The sequence below is a fragment of the Bolinopsis microptera genome, chromosome 10, assembly GCF_026151205.1.
Source record: "Bolinopsis microptera isolate Bmic1 chromosome 10, MBARI_Bmic_1.0, whole genome shotgun sequence".
Classification (NCBI taxonomy): domain Eukaryota; kingdom Metazoa; phylum Ctenophora; class Tentaculata; order Lobata; family Bolinopsidae; genus Bolinopsis; species Bolinopsis microptera.
This window is the reverse complement of record NC_087081.1, coordinates 5,318,182-5,331,833: the sequence shown is the minus strand read 5'-3', so window position 1 is coordinate 5,331,833 and position 13,652 is coordinate 5,318,182. Positions and strand designations below refer to the sequence as shown.

Sequence of the window (13,652 nt, the reverse complement as noted above, 5' to 3'; positions counted from 1 at the left end):
CTGCCTACCCGACAAAAAGACAGTCCGAGCGCAGACAAAATGAACGTGTTAATCCCAAACCATGGATACTGCCCTGGCTTGAAGAAGCTATAGAACGTAAAAATCAGGCATATCATGATTTTGTTAAGGAACCAGTTGATAGGAACCAGCTAAAATATGACCGTTTGAAAAAGTTTTGCACCGAACACGTTGACAAAGTCAAAAACATACACTAAAAAAAAAATAATTAAAAAAAAAAAATAAAATTAAAAAAAAAAAAAATAAAAAAAAATAAAAAAAAAAAATAAAAAATTAAAAAAAAAAATAAAAAAATTCTTTGAACAACACAAAGATAATTCTAAGAAGCAGTGGCAGATGATTAACGGACTTCTGAATAGGAAACCAGCCAAACCTACATCGATAAAACTGTCGGACGAAAACGGACAAGTCAGCACTCCGGCAGCAGTAGCAGAAAAATTTAATGATCACTTCTCAAACATCGCTCCAAAAATTAAATCTGAAATTAGTAGTAGGACCACTTTCGATCCTGGTGGGGCCCAGGGGACACTACGTAACCCTTCTCCAAATAGTATCTACATAAAACCAGTCACAACTACCGAAGTTCAAGACGTTATTAACCTATTTAAGAATAAAGCTACTCTTGACACCAAAATCCAACCACTCAAAATTGCCAACAGCTGTCATAATTTTACCACTGTATTGGCCCACGTTGTTAACAGCTCGTTCGAACAAGGGGTCTTTCCCCAAGCCTTGAAAACGGCAAAAGTAGTTCCTGTACATAAAGGTGGATCTAAAACTGACATCAAAAATTACAGACCGATATCTCTACTTGCCACTTTCTCAAAAGTCTACGAAAAGCTTATGCACAATCGAGTCATAAATTTCTTGGATACCTACAATATACTTTGTGAAAATCAATACGGCTTCCGCCCAGGTAGGTCTTGTGAACATGCACTTCTTAATGCTAAAGACAGAATCCTCAATTCAATGTCTAAAAAGCAAGTTACTTTGCTCCTCTTGATTGACTTTAGCAAAGCCTTTGACCTTGTGGATCACTCCATACTCCTGAATAAGCTCGAGCACTATGGCATAAGAGGTCTAGCTTTAAACTGGTTTAAATCATATCTTATGAACAGAAACCAGTTTGTATCAATTGGATCCTCTGAATCCTCAGCCAATCCAATTATTTACGGTGTACCCCAAGGTTCAATTTAGGGACCTCTCCTTTTTATAATCTACAGGGTGGGCCAAAAGTCAGTACCCATACGTTGGCCTTTATAGCTCAGTCACTGAGTGCCCAATTTAAATACTTCTTTCTGGTATGACTTAGTACCACCACTGGTTCGAGGAATTTGTCAACTCGAAAAATATTCGCGTTCATTTTTTTCAAATGGAGGTTCATTTTCACATTTATTTGATAGTTTGGATAGTCGGATCAAGCTAAATGTTATTGAATTGTGTTTGGCCATTCGAATTACGTTTGTCCTGAAAGAATTAGAACTGTAGCTTCTCAGATGACCGAGATATGAAGCATAACGAGTTTATTCATTACGTGTGATCAGGTGATTGGTTTACCTAATCACGTGATAAGGTCCCCCGTTAACTACCCCGTTAAACATTATGGGAATTGTTAAGGGTGCCCAATTAAGGTGTCGTGTCACGGTGTCACATAATCACCCAGTCAATTTTGTTAACGAGATACAGAAAATGCTTGATAACTTCGTCATTTCTAATCCGTTTTGCCTCATGTTTTCAGATCATATGCAACATTTGATAATCTACCGTCTCTGAAAAAATTAGGCGTTCAGCATGTTCAGAGAAAACAATATAGGTGTTTTAATATTGAATGGGCGTGGTCTAAAATATTCGAATTTTCAAATTTTGACGACGGAATCCTCGAACCAGTAAATACAGTATGCCATCTGCAAAGCAACAGCTCTCAAATATAAAACACGGCGGAGCTGTTAAGGCCAACGTATGGGTACTGACTTTTGGCCCACCCTGTACATAAACGATCTTCCTCAAATATCAGAAATAGCTAATTTCATCATGTACGCAGATGATGCAAACATTTTCCTAACAGGAGAAAATATAAACGAGGTTTATGATAAGCTCAAAATTCTTAGCGATGTCTTAGTTAAATGGGTAGATAACAACGGATTAGCTCTAAATCTTAAAAAACGAATTATATGATCTTTTCTCGACAAAGAAACCTCATTTATCGCGATGTAGTAATTTCTGGTGTCACAATCGAAAGAAAAACAGAAGCCCGTTTCTTAGGTGTTATAATAGATAACAAACTGAACTGGTCGCAACATATTTCTGCCATGAAAATGAAAATGGCCAGATACATTGGAGTCATGTACAAACTTAAAAAATATTTGCCTCTGGAAGCACGTTTACAAATATATCACAGCTTTGTGCAGTCTCACCTTAATTACTGCTCCCTCGTCTGGGGTTTTGCTGCCAAATCCCATATAGAAACACTATTTGTTAAACAGAAAATGGGTCTTAGAGCAATACTACCAGGTTTTGTTAATTACTGGTACAAAGATGGTACACCACCAGCAAGTACCAAGTCTGGTTTCTATGTACACAAAATATTGACAGTTCAAAGTATCATCGTGAAGAACGCATTAGTTTTTATACATAAGCTAAAAAACTTCCCAAGTCTAGTGCCTCCCTCTATAAAGAAAACAATACCTAACAGTGCACCAATATTTAACGTCGCCGATCCGGATTCGAGTCTTACAACTTTATGGTCAGATGAATACGGTAAACACCCTTACAATAATTCAGTATTCTACAAAGGTCCACTATTAGCAATAAACAGATATAGTGTCGCAGCAACTTCCTTGCCAAGTCTATTCAACCTTAACATCTACAAAAGGTGCATAAAAAACATGCTCATTGATCAACAAAACGAGGGCATTGCAGACGCGAATGGCCTAACTTTATGTTATACAATATAACGGGACTAAGGAAATCAGAGCGCAACATCAACCGTAATGCTAATAATAAATCTGTCTCATAAGCACGCCATCACAGAATCAAGTTCACTGCATACCATCTCAGTTACACTGCCATCAATTCGCCAGCAAAAACGGCATGACGCTATGCGACTGATAACAGTCGTTAAATTTTAAAAATTTTGGAATAGCTAGCTAGCAGTAGCTATGCGCCTGTTTCCACTCTAACAACTCTAAAAGCATATTAATATGATAATTTCAACTAAAGGCAACTTTATATGTGCTCAGCTATGTTTTGTTTCGACAAGCTCTATTATATACATTTTAATCGTTTTAATGAGATCTAATCTTGTATGAGTTTTGAGTTTGAATTGATAACACTTATTATATATATTATTTTTTGAGTAAACATTGGCTGGTACTTCGGGCCGGTCCCCAACAAAAAGTATTTGGTCTCAACATTCCTCCTTGTCTGCTAACTTGTATCAAGATATATCTGTAGTCGCGTAGTTTAAGCGTAGTTAAACTGTGATGCACCCTGTTAAAAGAGCGAGGATTGTTTAGTTCATATGATCTAAATTGTTAAATTTAAATTTGTAAATGTTCAAGTAAAAGAATGCCGTTCTAAATAATAATTCCGCTGTAGTTTGCTTGTATCAAGATACCTTGCTGGCTTGTATCAAGCTATTACTTATAGCGGGCGGGATGGGGGGGGGGGATCAAGTACTAATTGCCGTACGTGACGTTGACTAACTCTAAGTGCAGTTTTGGAATTTACAAAAAGGACCCACCCACCCCCTTTACGGTACTAACTGCTTTTTCGGATAATATTTAGGACACCCACCCCCTTTTGCCGGCTTTTGCGGTACTAACTGTTGAGAAATCACGGTACTAACTGTGTCTTGGTATATAAAATAAGATACCCACCCAGAAATTGCTTTAAACAGCTCATTAAACATTTGAAAATGGGCAAATTGTACCCACTATTTAGTAGGGGTTTTGTTTTCAATGTAGTCGAATTAGATAAATGTTACAAAAAACATTTAAAAATTATAAAAAACCCAAAAAAATTCAAAAAAACCTCAAAACCCATTCCCAAGATTGAAATTTGAGGTAAAATGGGTTTTTTTTGGGGTTGGACATCCCCTTTAGTACCATGTACTAACTGTTTTTTTGGGAAATGAGCAGCATACCCACCACTTAGTACACAAGTACTAACTGCGTTTTGGAAGAAAATATGTGCATTTTAGGTCAGGAATGGTCATCAAAATAGGTTTATAACAAGGTCGCAAATTTTGTCAATTATTAGATGTAAAGTACAGTGCAGCTGTACTTACACTTACATTCACAAGCATGCTCTGGTGACGTCATAATCACGTGACCCCAGGCTCATAATCACGTGACCTCAGACCCAATCAACTGGGTTCTTACCCTGACCCTGACCCTGACCCTGACCCTGACCCTGACCCTGACCCTGACCCTGACCCTGACCCTGACCCTGACCCTGACCCTGACCCTGACCCTGACCCTGACCCTGACCCTGACCCTGACCCTGACCCTGACCCTGACCCTGACCCTGACCCTGACCCTGACCCTGACCCTGACCCTGACCCTGACCCTGACCCTGACCCTGACCCTGACCCTGACCCTGACCCTGACCCTGACCCTGACCCTGACCCTGACCCTGACCCTGACCCTGACCCTGACCCTGACCCTGACCCTGACCCTGACCCTGACCCTGACCCTGACCCTGACCCTGACCCTGACCCTGACCCTGACCCTGACCCTGACCCTGACCCTGACCCTGACCCTGACCCTGACCCTGACCCTGACCCTGACCCTGACCCTGACCCTGACCCTGACCCTGACCCTGACCCTGACCCTGACCCTGACCCTGACCCTGACCCTGACCCTGACCCTGACCCTGACCCTGACCCTGACCCTGACCCTGACCCTGACCCTGACCCTGACCCTGACCCTGACCCTGACCCTGACCCTGACCCTGACCCTGACCCTGACCCTGACCCTGACCCTGACCCTGACCCTGACCCTGACCCTGACCCTGACCCTGACCCTGACCCTGACCCTGACCCTGACCCTGACCCTGACCCTGACCCTGACCCTGACCCTGACCCTGACCCTGACCCTGACCCTGACCCTGACCCTGACCCTGACCCTGACCCTGACCCTGACCCTGACCCTGACCCTGACCCTGACCCTGACCCTGACCCTGACCCTGACCCTGACCCTGACCCTGACCCTGACCCTGACCCTGACCCTGACCCTGACCCTGACCCTGACCCTGACCCTGACCCTGACCCTGACCCTGACCCTGACCCTGACCCTGACCCTGACCCTGACCCTGACCCTGACCCTGACCCTGACCCTGACCCTGATGGTTACCAGATCATATGACTGCATAATAACAGTACACAGACTTGCTTGCGATGATGTGAACCGGCCCTTGACAAGTTGACACTGAATCAAGCAGGGTTCACATCATCCAAAGCACGATCAACGGTTGGTTCTCATAATCTTTTACTTGAACAGTGACACATTTTAATTCAATTTAAATTTATCACAGATCATAGTAACAGACTGAAGTGTAGCACAGTTTACTACCATATTAAACTTAAAGAGAACTGAATGGTAGTGAACTGGAAGTGGAGCAGCTATATACGGACAGCTGTGCTCATCATATTTGGTCTCAACAGTCAACATTCCTCATTGTCCGCTTACTTGTATCAAGATATATCTGTATTCTCGTAGTTAAATTGTAGTTAAACTGTGCTACACTTCAGTCTGTTACTATGATCTGTGATAAATTTAAATTAAATTAAAATTTGTCACTGTTCAAGTAAAAGATAATGTGAACCAACCGTGCTTTGGATGATGTGAACCCTGCTTAAATAATTTGACATGATGTCGCCCAACTCACTTCGAACATTGGTAATTTTCATGGTACTGTGCTTTGAAAATATTCCTGTCCCGATTTTTTGGTGTTATATTATGTTATCATTTTCAATTCCCGAATTTTTCCGTTTACAAAACGATTACAATTCTAGTTAGGAAGACACAGAAAATTTGTTTATGGATAATTTGTTAATCTAATATCGGAGTTAATTGAACCTTTTTAGTCAGTGGTCATGCAACTTGAACGTGAGTAATTATAGAAATGATTTATTCTATAAGGTTACTTATGAATTTATTCGAGAAATAATCTGGAAGTATTATCGGCATCTTTTCACACATATATGACTACGAGCACATAGTCATACATTGTATCACGTGGTGACCCCCACTGTCGCTTCACTATAGCAAGGCCGACCAAGACAAAGCTACTTGTTTATGTTACTGAAGGAAGTTGGGACAAACTCTAAAAAGGAACTGCGAACCCTGATGCGGGACAGGGATATATGGAGGTGGTTTTCTGGCGTAGATTTGTATCACGTTGCGACCCCCACGGTCGTTTCACTATATGGCGATACAGGGGGAGCCGTGCACTCGTGTGCGGCGGGTCATGCAACGTATGACTTACCATGCGGCCGCACTCAGCCTGTCATTCCGCCGAACCTCTATGTTAATGAACATGATAGCCTGAGGTCCCCAGGTAACGTATGACAAGCGTAAATCGCACTTGTGCTGGCCGAAATTAGCGCTAAAAAACCATCCTACAGTCGGCACGCGCGGCTCACTGTCGATGGCGCACTACCTTAAATTAGCAAAAGTTTAAAGTTCGTTAGTGTAAATAGTTGGGCTCTTATGGCGTAGTTCGCCATTCGTTTGTCTAGCTGCCTGCTTGTGAAATGCCTTGCATTCACAGGCCGTCCCAGGTTCGATTCCGTCTTTGTCGCTAGCCATGGGGTGAGCGTCGTTATGACGCTCTGCTAAGGGTTTCGTTGGACCTATGCAGGCGCCCATCAGTCTACTCTGTATAGGTAGTGCGCCATCGACAGTGAGCCGCGCGTACCGACTGTAGGATGGTTTTTTAGCGCTAATTTCGGCCAGCACAATTTTCTTCAAACAAATAGATATTAAGTATCCTTCCCGACCTCCGATTGCAACAAAAATTGGTAAGCTTACTGATAGACTTACAAGGAAAGTGTCCGAAAAGTTTGAAGCATATCCAACCATCAAACATTATGTTACAGCTAAAAGCAGCGTATTTTGCCCCATTTTGATTACTATATCATATATCAACTCCGATATACACCAAATTTTTCGGACAGTTGTGAAACACTGCCGCGCGCAGTGTTGTGACCCCTCTTCGTCGTATTTTACAAATATTTGGACGTTGGCAATTTATTCAATTGATAATTTTAAAGTTTTAACATTTTTAATATTAAATTCTTTTTTAATATAGTTCTAAAACGATTTAGCTTGCTTTCTGTGAAAATTTAATGTACTTTCGTAAAATAATTTTGATGTGGCAGCGATTTGAAAAAAAAATTAGTTAAAAATGATACAAAAAAATTGGACATTTTTTGATATTAAAACATGTATAACTTGGGCTGTGTTGACAGTAGAAAAATAATTTAACCCTTGTCCGAAAGGTTTACAAAAGTTTTACGCGCCGCGCATAATTGCCGCGCAATTTCGCGTGTCAAATCCGTCTAAGAGTGAACATAATTGATGAAGGAGCACTTTGAGCTTTACACCTCGTGCGTTCACTGTTCGCGTCTTAATTGCGCCCAGTTCACTGTTGCCTCGCGTTATTCCATCATCCATATTTCTGCTCTTAGTTGCTTTATAATGTGTCAGCAGTAATCAGCCCTGCTGTATTATATATTGTGCTTGATTGTTGATACCTAATTAATTAACTGTTTACGATGGCAGTTATGGTGGATGATGATTAATCACTCTACAATCGCCTGTCACGTGACTTCTTCAACCCGTTCTGTAGATGGCCCTAAACAACTATTCGAAACCCGGAAACCATAACCCTCTAAGCAGATCCCAACCCTAACGGCATAACCCTAACCAAATCCTTTACAAAAGCATATACTGAAACACTATAGAGAAATTAGGCTAACTTCCTTATACGGTCATATCACGTGATCGAGACAGTTTTTCGCCAATATCTCGTTAGGGGAGAATTTTAACCTTATGTCATGGGGGTAATAGGTAAGTACTTAGTAACCTCTTTGCTTTTATTCGAGCCTTTTATTAAATCGAAGTTACAGTTCACGAGGTTGATCCTTTGGGAGATATTAAATCCTGTTTTACTATTATTTATAAATTCTAACGTTTAACTTTAATAATAATAAGTAAGTTTGGACGCAGACTAGAAACGAGTTTAATCGACTAAGTTTTTGATTTTGTGTACCTTTTTATCATACAACTTTTTAATTTCAGCAAATTTTAGTTAAAGAGTAAATCAAAGTTAGCAATCATTGAACTCAATAGTTAAAAAGGTGACTGTAAAAATAGAACTAAGATTTCGATACTTTTAAATGAACTTCTAGTTCTAATGATATAATTTTAAATTATTAGATGTTTAAATTTTCCTGATAGCTGGATCAGTCATGTAGAAATTAGGTTAAACATTGTCATGCAGAAATTAGGTTGAAATAATTTTGTCCATAGAAAACACAGTCACGCCTTACATTATTACAAGCTTTAAAGGGCTCGTGAGTCGTGTTAGTGTTACTATTACTTTTGAGCTTGAAAGCAGACAAAACTTTGCTTATTTGTTTGTTTATTATTTTGTTTGTTATTAGAGAAAGAAGACAATATTACCTCTCTATTATTTCAGGAGAAGCTAAAAGCGGTGAAAGACGCTAAAAGCGCTACAAGAAGCATCTCCCGCAGGAGCTGTTGAATCAGCACGCTGAAGAAGTACAGAGACTGGTGAACAAGCTGATAAACTCAGACAGCAGCAAAAACTTCAAGTGAGCTTCGTGACGTCATTGACATTACCGTCGTTGTGACGTCATTTTCGATGTTGATCGAATGAATTTATTTGTATTCTAGAGATTCTATTTTAGCATTTGACAAGTAACAACTTTGGCTCTGTTTACTGTGCTGTAATGCACTGAACGACCGGGATTCCCGGCGCCGGGGGAGGTGTTTATTCCCGGCCCCGGCCAATTTTGAGTTTTTGGCCGGGAATTATAGATTAAAAAGTCACATAAGAACATAAAAACTACTGTCTTATTTGACCCACAATTCATACTTACATTTACAACTTATCTTATATTGGTAAGGGATCAATTAGCCGAAGTTAAAATGGAAAGTGCCAGTTTTACTTTAAAGTCTGAAGCACTGAGCGTGAAAAGTGATATTAAAATGGACTCTAAAAGTGCCTGTGTCTTCATACTATGGTGTTCCGCCTCACTTCTATACTACTATAATCGAGCACAGGACTTGACAAGCACACTAAAACAAGTTGTGTAAAAAATACCACCAGTTCACGGCCCAACCACATTGTTTATTTATACACCCAGTGAATTATTCCTTATATGGCGCGGAACATTCCTGGCCTAACGTGTGTGCCGTGTTTCTCCGCACTATCAGTTGACTACCATTCATGTAGTTGACTGCCACTGTACTCGCATTTATGTGTTACTTTTTTTTACGTGTTTGATTTAAATTGCTCGTGATTAGACACACGTTCGGTGAATGGGGAGGGGATAGTTTTCACTTTTCAGACAAGGGAAGGGGCAAGGAAACGTGTGATTACTTGATTATTGATTTTTCACGTTTTAAGTTAATCTCGACACGTGTTCAGTAATTATGTGTTTTATAAATACCCTACTGTTTACACTTTTTAAATCCCTTTAAAGCCAACAATATAATCCACAAAACAGACTCCTGGCACTAATTTAAGGATCTAAAATAGGCCCGGGCTTTTTTTAAAGTTACTGACATGACGCTGGTCCTCACTTTTTGGAGTCTACTCCCTCATTTCCAGGTTAGTGCACTATTAGTGGGGAGGAGGTGTATTAACTTTATCAGTCACGTAACCTCATGACACTCCCCATCACGGGTAACTTGTAATGGTAACGTTGTCATGGTAACAGAAATGTGTTTTCAGGCTGAACAGGAAGCTGTACAACAACCGGTCTGACAAGTTACAAGTGGTGGACCTACATCATCTAGATGTACAGGTTCGTTCATTTACTGATTGATAGCTATTTTAATGAACTTATTTGTTTAGATTTATGACGTGTTTCTCAATTGACAATTTTATACCCTCGAGATAATACAAAATTCTATGAAGGATACATTTTTAATGTTCAATTACATAAATGACAAACTTAAGTTGACTAAATCGCTGCCTGTATTTGGATTATTTAAAAAAATCAATTTGGTGTGACCACAGTACCATAAGTCGCACTGAGCATAAAACCTGTGAGCGAATCACCATACTTAAAGAGTGTGTGCCAGCTCATGTCCGTCTTCATAACCTCTTCCCTCCACTGTCCCCATCTTGACTGCATCTCAAGAGAGCCGCATTGAACTTCACTTTCATGCTCGAGGTTTCTTTTAACTCTCTGAAGGACCTCAGCTTGTTGTTCCCGGGCGTTCATCTTCTTCCACGGTTTCTTCCATTCTCCAAAACCAATCCTTGCCCTGCTGTACGGCTGGACCATTCCTCTCACCGCTTCACAGACTAAGTCCCTCTCAGCACAATCTAGTTCCTTGTCTGGTCTCCAAACTCTCCCTGACCTGACTTGCGGTTGAATCGCCCTTATCATGTCATCAAAAAACTGCTGGTAGGACTGTTGGAGTCGACATTTCTCCAGCTTCCAAGTATCGGACAGGCTGCCGATGGGCAAGGCCACACTAGATGTTTGACTAAATAAGCAGATGTTACTCAGTTTGACCCACATGTGAAGGTCGCTAAACTAAATGTAATATTTCAGGTACAAATTCTACTAGTACGATTCGATGCAGTGGAAGAGGTTGAAGTTGACGTTTAAGCAGTCACCCTGCCGAACAAGAAATCAGTCAGGCAAAGAGGCTAGGTTGACTAGAAACTCAATCACTATATCCGTGAAACTTGCTGGAAGCTATGTGAGTTATTTTACCTCCTTATTTCAAATGACCTCCAAACCAATTACATTGAACTTTGAAGAGGTGAAGAAACCATTAATATTTACTGAATTAAATGCGACTATAAAACCGAAATAGTAATACACTGCTGACTACAAAGAAACATCTTACATGGGGCCAGGCTCATATAAGTGTTCATATGTTAGTGTTCATAGCCGTTGGAAATATGGCGGAATGACAGGCTGAATGTGGCCCAGTAGAAGAAAAAAACATTATAATTCTTTCCGACCATAATAGAAATACAATTAAACTAGAATGAAACAAAGAGTATTAAATTTTTAAATTAGTCGAGTCAACCAAATTTCACAGAGAAGCTGGACATTTATACGACAATTTAAACGCAATGTGTATGCGCCGTGATCAATGGTCACGGCGCAGAACCATTGCGCCGTGACCGTTGATCACGGCGCATAACCCGTAAGATGCTGCGCACATTTTTGATTTTAAAATGGCGGGAACACATTTCAACTGCCATTGTTATACGATACATTGAAGTGCATAGTGGAGTGTGTGGTCTGATAGTAGACAGAGGATTTATTTGAAACATTCCCGGTGCCTTCAACTGTTCTTTGCACTGACTATTTGATTGCTTAAACGAATAGGCGAGCCTTCAAAAACATTAGTTTTCATAGTTTTATGATGCAAATATGATTTTTCCATTTACTTAACTGATAATACCCCCAATATCTTTTCAGGTGTGGAGGTCGGACCGAAACTGTAATCAGACACTAAACATTAACGAGGACCAATTATTTTACTCCCTTAATGATGAATAAAGATCGCTGATTGCTTTTACTAATATATAGTGTTAAAATGAAAAAGAAACTGTTGAGACGAAAGAGAAAAACGCACTCATTTATTTATAGTTTTATGTCTTAACAATGTTATTCGAAAGCTAATTTTAAAAGCTGGCTCTGAATCCTTGCTAAATGATTTGGGAAGGTGTAAGGGCTAAATATGCCTGTAGACATCATTTTCAGTGGGTTTTATGAAGTTTATGATTAGGGTATATTTTGGGACTGAAATAAGCGCAAGACCTTCGACGTTTCTATTGCTACTGTTTTTTTAATTTAGCAAATATACAAACAAATTTTATACTGTCGTAAAGATAAAATATTTAGTTATCGGATAGAGACTTGAAAATTAAGTATTACAATAACCAAGCTAAAATATTCAATGTTAAACTCAAAAATTTTCACGCGTTTATGAAAAAATATTTAGTTCTGCGCGTAGTTTTTTGGTCACATCTACGGCAAATTTTCGCCAATTTTGTTCATAATTTCAAAATGTTATTTAGTAGACAAATTACTTTCGGACTACATCCATATTGTTTATTTAAGTCTAAAAGAAACCACATTTATTTGACTTCAAAATTGTTCAATCTGAATACGAGCTAATTACGACGAAGGGAGGTCACGACACTGCGCGCAGGAGTGTGAAAGCCCTATTGGAAGGTCGTCGCCAATTTTCAGAATGATCTCATTCAAGGAACTGAAGATATATCCAAATAATACGACAAAAATCAACGAATTTGGTCAAATTTGGTCAAATTACGCGACTTTTACAGCTAATTTTGCTCCAAAAGCCGCGCACCATCAAATATGGCACCTAGGCGAAACTCACTGATCTTTCCAAAAAGGTATGACAAATTTGGTATTGTGAAAATTCTCACAGTCTCTAGAAAACAATGGTACAAAAATTTTTAAAATCCGAGCAAGTTTATTTTTATGGTGCACGCCCTACTCTGTACTCAGCCGAATGCTCGAGAAATCGTGTGTGATCTGAGGGTTAAATGAGGAGCTGGACATGATCAATACAGTGAAGCTTCGGGCGAAGGAAGCGTGGTATAACACCTTAGTTGATACATGTTACGTATCACAAATATCAGAGATCATTTTAACCTTATGTCATGGTGGGTGATTCGGAATCAGCGTCCGAAAATACATCGATTGAAATTGGTTACAACCGTCGGGGGCCCTTTTTATTTAGAACAATCTCGAAGATCGACTGTAGAGTGATTTAGCACGCTCGGCCCGGTTTGCGTTCCTATAAAGTCAGACGACAGGATTAAACAAGTAAACATTAAGTTCAAGTTTCTCATGGAAATGTAAGTGTCGTCACTCGTCCATCAGAAATAGGTAAGAGAGAAAGAACAGAAAAACGATGCAACAGGCAAAAGCAAACCAGGCGACGGAAAATAAAAAATTAGAGGCTTCGTAATAACAATCTAACCAGAATTCTCAAAAGATGAGTTCAAAAGATTGGTAGTCACCAAACAAACAGGCAACGTCACGAAATTGTAAATTTTGGCTAATGAAGGTCCTGCAGTTAAAACGTAATAAAAGAAATTTGTATGTCCTGCGGAGTAAATCTAATTATTGCATTTATAGTGCGCGGCTTAGTGTTACAAAATTTAGTAGTTTTGAACAAAACTACAAGTTTTTACATTTTAGTTTACACAAATATTAAAACATTCACATTTTTATTTGCATGAAGGTTACAATGACTTAATAAAGTCGTTTAAATAATAAAAACAGTACAAAGATACCAAGTAAATTCACAAAACTTGCAACAGCAACGCATTTAGCTGTTTTCGTGGCGCGCGCGCCAGCTCACTCAATTACT

General features: G+C 39.7%; 1 long non-coding RNA gene across 1 annotated transcript; it reads left to right on the top strand.

Moving 5' to 3' along the window:
* Positions 1-8,767: 8,767 nt before the first annotated feature.
* LOC134821949 (uncharacterized) lies at positions 8,768-12,348 on the top strand. Its single transcript, XR_010161092.1, has 5 exons — positions 8,768-8,860; positions 9,799-9,882; positions 10,006-10,078; positions 10,838-10,988; positions 11,723-12,348. It is a non-coding gene; the product is annotated as an uncharacterized LOC134821949 (long non-coding RNA).
* Positions 12,349-13,652: the final 1,304 nt, after the last annotated feature.